The 8526-nt window shown below is 45.8% G+C and overlaps 1 long non-coding RNA gene across 1 annotated transcript; it reads left to right on the forward strand.

Moving 5' to 3' along the window:
- The first annotated feature begins 223 nt into the window (after positions 1-223).
- On the forward strand, positions 224-1561 carry LOC115069753. The gene is made up of 2 exons (XR_003848987.1): positions 224-368; positions 1068-1561. It is a non-coding gene; the product is annotated as an uncharacterized LOC115069753 (long non-coding RNA).
- The last annotated feature ends 6965 nt before the right edge of the window (positions 1562-8526 follow it).

Here is an 8526-nt window from a genome sequence, read left to right on the forward strand (position 1 = left end):
CAAAGTTGTCTTCAGTGATTGAGTTCCTGAGAACTCTTCCTGCATACTAGGATAATTAAAAGATTTCAATAAAGGCAGTGACAGTGGTGTCAAAGATACCAGGTGCTTTCTGGGCCCCTGAAAGCCCATGATACAGTGACAGAAAGATAATAGCAAGTAAAAGCATGCCAAGTACACTGCATGTTTTTTAGCACAGCCAATTCCAAGAGGCAACCTTCCTTGAAGTTCCAGCCTCAACCCACGGAGGATCTCACGCAGGCTTCATTGGAGATGGCGTGACAGCTTTTGTTGAGCCTGGCCTCTGGCCCTGGACCTGGGAGCACCACTGTGAACAGATCATATCATGATCCCAGGAGGCATGGAGATGTGTCAGTGGATCCGAGAATGCTGTGGTGTGGGGATAGCCAGGTTCTTAGGAGAAGGCTTATGGGGGGAGGGAGTGAACTATATGGACAGGGAGGCAGGGATAGCTGTGCAAAGGCCCTGAGGTTGGAACCAGTATTGTATAGTGAGGTGACCAGGTCAGCCTCGACGGCAGCCTGCAGGTGGCCTGGTCTCTTGTCTGAAGGGGTTCTGAGGAGAGATTGGCAAGAGCACAAAGTAGGAGTTGGCTAGGGGAGTGAGGTGGGGAGGAGGTGCATTTGAAGGTAGAGAGTGCAGGATTTGAAGGTGGAGAAGGTGGGAGTGGAGGCTGTGGGAAGAGGCTTGGGCCAGCAGGACACAGAATGCAGGAGGTGTGCATTTGGGGGAAGCTCAGGCCTTGACTGCTTAACTGAGAGTGTCCAGTGGGTGGCCGGGGCGGGGAGGCAAGCACAGAGCAGAGTCTTGCTGGCAGAGCTCACCTTTATGAGATGGGGTTGTGGGTGCAGTCCAGGAGCTGTAGCAGAGGACTGGCCAGAAGGAGGGTGCCTGCTGCCATCACCCTACCTGGAGTCTCCCTCTGGTCAGGCATGAGCTCTGTCCGCTGAGACATACAGGTGGGGAAAACAGCTTCTGAGCTTCAGGCCCTAAGTCACCATAAGGAAGTACAGTGCTTGTCACTCCCCTTGTCTTTTCCATCCTGCAAGCAGGTTGGCTAAGACCAGTCCACAGTCTGGGCAGTGCTGGCCTCCAGTGTTGGACCTGGGCTTGTTCTGAGCCAGGCAGTCACCTTCCGGAAAGCTTGGAATTGTTCCTTACTCTTCTGTGGCCTGGGGTGTCTCCTGGGTATTGTGGCTTCGGTCTGCCTTCAGGCCACTGCTAGAATGTGTGCAATGTGACTGTCTGTGGGAGCCTGCGAGGGACCCTGCAAAAATGGCGCTGAGAGGAAGTAAGCAGGGCGCGGCCTGACTTGTCCTGAAGATCATCAGATTGGATGCCAGTCCTTCTGAACCCCTGGGTGGCATGTGATCAGTACGTGATCATCATTGATACCTATGGGACCCTGCCCATATGGCAGGTTTACCTTTAAGCTGTTTGGGTGCATTTTGGAGAGGGGTTTTCCAAGGGGATTTCCAGACTGCGTTTTTTGCCTATATAAGCTCTGTGACACCTGCAATAAACGAGTTCCTGCTTGACAAGACTCCCTGTTGCATCTGATTGTCCTCAGCGAGGAGGGCTGGTGAAATGGGTGGACAGCGTGCTCACCTTTCCCTGACCCCCATCGTGGAGGGTCCCTCCAGGGTGAGACCTCAGGGCGGCCCCCTGCAGCTGTCCAGGGCTCCAGGTTATTGCTGTAATGGAAGAGAACTTAACCCAGCCTAGTAGATAGAGGTTTGGTCTTTATGTCTGGGCCTCCTTTGTGGTCCACCCTGGGTGAGTGACTATGGTAGGATTCTGTGTCTCCTTGAAACAGTAGGAAGGGGCTTGGGAGCTTACAGCTTGGTAAAATACCCCACCAAAGCTCCTGGGCTACTCTGGCCCTATACACAAATGCTGTGGGAGGAAGAGGTGTTTCACCTTTTGGGGCAGAGGGTGGTGCTGACCAGTTCTCAGAAGTGCATCCTGTCAAACACGTGGCTGAGTCTGCAATGACCTTCTTCCCACCTCCAGAGTAAATAGCTATTTGTGGCTGTGGAAAGCTGGCTGATCGTGGCAGGGCTGGCATGGATTTAATCAAAACACCTTGTATGCATGTATGAAATTCTCAATAAAGTTTTTGTAAAAGTTAAAAAAAAATGGATCAAAGACCCCCCCCAAAATTATTGTAATTTTTAAGTTTTATAAAACATACTTTATTTCAAAAACATGGTGTTAATGTTCATTAGCACACGATAAACTATATGTTTCTAGGGCATACATATATGTAATTAAGACTCTATATATGTAATTAAGACTACTTCTTCAACTAATATAGTGAATATACCTATCACTTCAAAGGGGATTTTGCCCCTTCCTGATGGCTGTTCTTTCTCACTCCCAGAATTCCTTTCTCAAGAAACCACTGCTCTTTCTGACATTATAAATTATTTTGAATTTTACATGCAGGTAATACATGCATACACATAAAATGAAAATGAAATAAATTAAAAAATTTTGTTTTAGTTTTTTTTGGTCTTTTTGAGACAGGGTTTCCCTGTAGCCTCAGCTGGCCTGGAACTGACTATGTAGACCAGGCTGGCCTTGAACTCACAGAGAGCCACCTGCCTCTGCCTCCCAAGTTCTGGGATTAAAGGTGTGTGCTACCACACCTGGCGAATAAAAATATTTTATTATTTTTATTTTATGTGTATGAGTGTATTGCCTCTATATGTGTAAGCACACCCATGTCATGCAGTTCCTTCAGAGGTCAGAAGAGCGCGTTCAATTCCCCACAACTGGAGTTACAGATGGTTGTTAGCTTCCATGTGGGTGCTAGGAATTGAACCCGGGTCTTCTGCAAGAACAGCTAGTGTTCTTAACCTCTGAGCCATCTCTTCAGTCCCCATATAGTAGGCTGGCCTCAAATTTGAGATCTTCCTGCCTTAGTCTGACAAATGCTGGGATTACAGGTCAGTGCCACCAGGCCTGGCTCACCACAATTTTTTTTTAAATGAGCAATATCCATGTTAAAGATATGTTCAGGGTCACAAAGAAAGAGACCACCATCACTCCAATCAAAGTGTCTTGACAAAGAAAAACTTTACTTCTGATCAGAAGGGTGCAAGAACCACAAAAGAAATCTGGAGAAGCAATCGCATGGAGTAGGGAATACAGCACAATGCATCTTAACTCCTAATGCAATAGTACTGCGTCTTTTCCCTTTGGCTGGAGCCAAGCCCTCACTGCCTTTCCTGGCAGGCCATCAGTTCCTGGAATGCACCAAGAGGCTCACCTACCATTAAACCTCCTGCAAGGCTTATTGATTAGAACTTCAGTGATTGTGGAAAATTTGAATGTTGCAGGGCCAGAGCCTAATAACAGTTTATCTTGGGCTATCTTTAGTCCCCTAAATAGCCAATCCTTTCCCACCTCTGTGTCAGACCTGACATTTTGTGACTAACAGAATGTATTAACTTAACAAAACCACAGTATCCACAAAACAAAGTCTGAGTGTCATAAGACAGCATCTGAGGTCTATAGCTCAGATTTCTTCACTTTGCTGTAACCTATAACCACTTGTTTAATGTTTCTACCAATGTATTTGAAAAGTGCCTTGATTTATAACTTTCTTTGTTATGTTGCTATAAAAACTTCATGAAAGGGTTAATACATTGGAACAAGAAATTTGAGGTAACCTAAATCTGTGTCATCCATGTTTGACTTCAGAATAAGCTATCTTTTCTGCCCTTTGAAGTGAGATTTGTTTTTTTTTTCTTCCATGTGTGGCTTTTTGTTCATCAATTCTGGGGATGGAACTCAGGTTCTCACCATTACCAGGCAAGCGTTTTACCAACTGTTGCCCGGATTCCCTCTGGGTCTCCTGCGCTATCAAGCAAACCATATAACATATCTTTATGTGCATTTATTAACTTACAAAGGAATGAGTACCCAGTGCCTAGCCCCATGCCATGGCTCAGAGCCTGCCATATCAGACCGTGCCATGCCCATAGTCACTGCTAGCATTTGCTCATGCCTCCAGGGCCAGCAGTCTCACTCCAGGTCCATAAGAGTCAGTCCATTATGTCCTTCAGCTGCTGCGAGGCTGGCTGCCTGCGGCTCACAGCTTCCATCCCAAGGTGGCTCCCAGCAGCCCCTTCATAGTCCACGCTCTGCAGCAGACTCTGCCTGTTGGAAGAACTAGCCAATTGGGAGACACTCCACCCCTTTCCTCTGCTCTTACAATCTTCCTGTCCTTCTTCCATTAAGTTCCCTGAGCCTTGGAGGGGGTGATAGATGTAGGGTGATTGCTCTTGTATCATGGCGAGATAGTGGCTTCTTGAGCCTCCCCATTAGTCAGTCATCTTTTAGGCTGTGGCCACTGATATATTTAAGTGGTGTTTCTTCTACTATAAAGACAAATGGAGGGAAGTAGACACATTAAAATAAATATGAATGTAAATGCAGATGCCTAGAATATCTCCCAGTAGGTGTACTATATTCATTTAACAGTATACTCATGAGGGCTTCTCCACTAGGGACTGTAGCCTTTCTCAACACAAGGCATTGGCCTGGTCTACAGTACCAGATGTTGTGTTCCAGCCCTAGGAGTGGGCCTTAGCCAATTAGAAATTTGTGAGTTGTACGTATGTTGGTCGAGCCATTATTGCACTTGCAGGTATTGCTGGGCATGTCCATAGTCTGCAGCACATGGGGTCCATCGTTGAGTAGAATTGTAGGGAATCCTTCCTTCCCCAAATATCTGCATAGAGCCTTCTGGCAATATGAATGTCATCCATCCAGTGGCATGGAGTTTTTTGGCTTAGTCTCAGTTCCATCTCTTCTTCTTTTCCCTCACTCACAATATGCAGTGTCTTCAGCAACATGGCCTTACCGACCTTTCTAGTGTACAACCAACATTAATGGCAATAGCCTTGGTGAATTGGAGGACCTCTAGGATCTCTCTCTGACCAAAAGCTCATAGGGGGCAACCCACCGCTGGGACTGTAGATTTTCTTAACAGTTGTTTATAGCTGGCCTTTCCTTCTTCAGATATCTTTCAAATGGGTTTCACATCTGTAAAACACTCAAAGGAACATTAACATTACACATTAAATCAATCATAGATGAGGTCTCACACAGCATGGAAAGGTTTTGTCCATTCGTAGTAACTTTTCTCCATAGATCCTTGTTAGGTACCATAGCATGGGTATGAGGCATTAATTTGGTTAGCTCTTTACCATTTTTAGTTATCCCTTTGGATTCTCTTATTCTTGATACACTTACAGGTGTTGGCTCCAGTTGCCTGACCCTGCACTGGGCTAAGGAGGCAGGGGCTTCTCTTGTTCCCATTACATATGTTGGTTCCCTGAGTCAGGCAGGCCCTGGTTCTGCCTCCTGACTGCAGCCACATCTGTCATCTTCCGATTGACCACACCAGGTTGCTGGGGGAGAACTTGGTGGGAAAACCTGCTTCTACCCCTAGTATAGCCTTTATCAGAAGAGAAATGCATCTTATTTAATCCTTAGGGATTCTTAACCACCCTTGGGACAGTTGTTATCCTTCGAATGTCCTTTGTAAACTGTTCTTCTGGTTTTAAAACCTTCCAGAAATGCCTTAGTACCCAATTTGGTTTTCTATCAATTTTTTCTCTGGGAATGTGGGCTTGACATAAGTCACATAAGTCCTGCCACATTTGTCTTCAAGTAACCCAAGTGGACCATTTCTTTGGTCTGGTCTTTTTTTATATCTCTTATAGGGTGTTCTGTTATTTTACAGGCACGTTTTACATGCTGGTCAAAATCACTTAGATTTGCCAAAGCCTCTCTCACTTTACAAAGATCCTGTCCCATCAAAGGGCTTAGTAAAAACATTAAAGCCCCATACCATTCTTGAGGTCCCAGTTGAATTAAACTTTCCTTCATATCTCTGGTGAACACAGTCTTATCTGGCCAGTGAACTGGACATCATATATTGCTTTTCTCATACCTAGTTCTCTCAGTAATGCCTGCCCCTTCTTTATAGTCCTCCAGCCCCTGCTAATCATGTTAATCTCCCTTGGTGAAGACCAAGTGTCTTTAATGTCTTCAATCAGCCATCCCATTAGGGACTGTTCCCCCTGCATTGGCCAAAGTTGAACAGCCTATATCTCAAGGATGGATGGGTGGTTATATAACGCAGCTGTGATGCTTCTGAAGGACTTAGACTGACATCATTTGCTCCCATGTCCCATACTCTCACAAGCCACGTGACTATGGGCTCTTTGCTTGCTTGTAAGTTTTTCCTAGTTTTAACAGTTCTAGCGTGGAATATTCACTATTATCTGTCTTTTCCTCAGAGTCCTTGGACCTTACACAAGTCAAAGTGTCCCGCCTTTCTTCTCTCTGAGGCTCTGCAACTGGGTCTGCCAGTGCAGGCTTTTCAGCTTTCCCTGCCTGGGACACAGCTTTTATGAGGTAAAGTGGTTGTGCTCTCTCTCTAGGTGCTCTATAGAGCAGGTTAAAGATTTTCTAGCCTTTGGGTAACTCTTAACAAACCTTCATATACCTGCAGCATATCCCCACATTTACAACATAGCTGTGGCCCATGCTTCTGCATGGCTGGTCTCTTTTTAGTAACCCATTGTAAAAACCACATCAATGCCTCCATCAGCACTCTTCTAAAACTCATTCTCAGTTTCATCATATCCTGCCCAGCTAAGCCATCTTCTCCATTCTAAATTATTATTATTATTATTATTTTACTTTTTGTAGCTTTGGGCCATAGGATTATTTACTGGAACATGGACAACTTACCAACGGCTAAGCCACCAAAGAGGAATGGCTCCCCCCACCCCCTAGCAGCATTAGCCATGAATAGTCCTCAGCTAGGGGTGGAAACTTATGTGCCCCTCTCACATCCATATGCTGGAATGTTGAAGGTCCAGTCTTGTGCAGGTAACCACAGCTGCTGTGAGGTCATGGGTGCAACAGCCATGCCGTGTCCAGAACACTGAATTTCACAGCACTTCTCCCCATCCTCCAGCTCTTACATTCTTTCAGACCCTCTTCCATGATGTTCCCTGAGCCTTGGTGGGTGGAGGTGGGGATACAGATGTCCTATTTAGCATTGAGCACTCAACAGTGACTTATTCTTAGTACTTTGACTCATTATAAGTCTTAACATTAATCCATCACCCACTGCAAAAAAAAAGCTTGTTTGAGAGTAGTACCAATCTATGGATGTGGACATAAATATTTAGAAACTATTTAAAATCTTCTTGATTTATTTTTATTTTATGTGTATGAATATTTTGCCTGCATGTATGTAAGTGCACCATATGCATGCAGTGCCTACAGAAGCCACAAGAGGGTGCCAGATCCCCTGGAACTGGAGTTATGAACAGTTGTTAGCTTCAATAAGCATGCTGGGAACTGAACCTGGGTCCTCTGCAAGAGCTGTCAATGGTCTTAACCACTGAGTCATCTCTCCAGCCCCTAGAAGGCATTTTGACAGCATATCCATTTAGCAAAACAGCAGTAGTAGGCTTCTCCCTACAGCCTATACATCTAGAAACCATATCAATAAAACTCTGTCCTGTGAACCTGGGAGAACGTGCTTAATCTTTTATTCATACAGAAGACCACAGCTACCACCTCTTGAGTGCATATTATGGGCCAGGCTCTTTATGTAGACAGCTCATTTAATCCTAACAACAGCCTTTCATGACAGGTATTTCTGTTAGCACTGTTTTATAGATGAAGATCCAGGGAGATTGAATCCAGGCCTAGACTCAAGTCAACCAATTGCAGGATGGCAGGACTGGAGCCCAGGCTATTTCCCCACCTGCTGGCTGCACCCCACATAGCTTCGCTTCTACCCAGGGGCCTGAATCAAGTGTGTGTTGGAGGGTTCAAGAATATGTGAATAAGCCGGGTGTGGTGGTGCACAGCTTTAATCCCAGCACTCTGGAGGCAGAGGCAGGTGGATCTCTGTGAGCTCGAGGCCAGCCTGTTGTGCATAGCAAGTTACAGGCCAGCTGGGGCTACAGGGAGAACCTGTCTTAAAAAGATAAAAATGAATACCTGAATAAGAAAATGTGACCGCAAGGTGGCAGTAGAATGCATAAGCTTTGAGAGATTGCACTGGGAGGAAGTCCTTTGGGCTGGAGAGTGTCAGAGACTGGGAAACACCACACTCAAGAAGAGGAAGGTCAACTACAGGAGGAGGGCTGGCAGGTCTAGGTGATATGACTCAGCAGTCTAGTGGGGACATTCTAAGTCACAGAACCCCAAAGAGCAGCTGTGGCTTGGGGTCTTCACAGTCTTGGGATTAATCTTAACTTTAGCAGATGCTGGGCACAGGTTTTTCTGGGTATGCCAAGCAGGCAGGTTCTAACTGGCTTAAGATTTGTTTATGTGGAGTTGGATGTGGGCCTGGAGAGATGGCTCAGTAGTCAAGAGCACTGGCTGCTCTTACAGAGGACTTGGGTTCAATTTCCAGCACCCAACATGGCAGCTAACAACCATCCATGACTTTGGTATAAGATT

The sequence above is a fragment of the Nannospalax galili genome, unplaced genomic scaffold (genome assembly GCF_000622305.1).
Source record: "Nannospalax galili isolate Female #2095 unplaced genomic scaffold, S.galili_v1.0 scaffold674, whole genome shotgun sequence".
Taxonomy (NCBI): Eukaryota; Metazoa; Chordata; class Mammalia; order Rodentia; family Spalacidae; genus Nannospalax; species Nannospalax galili.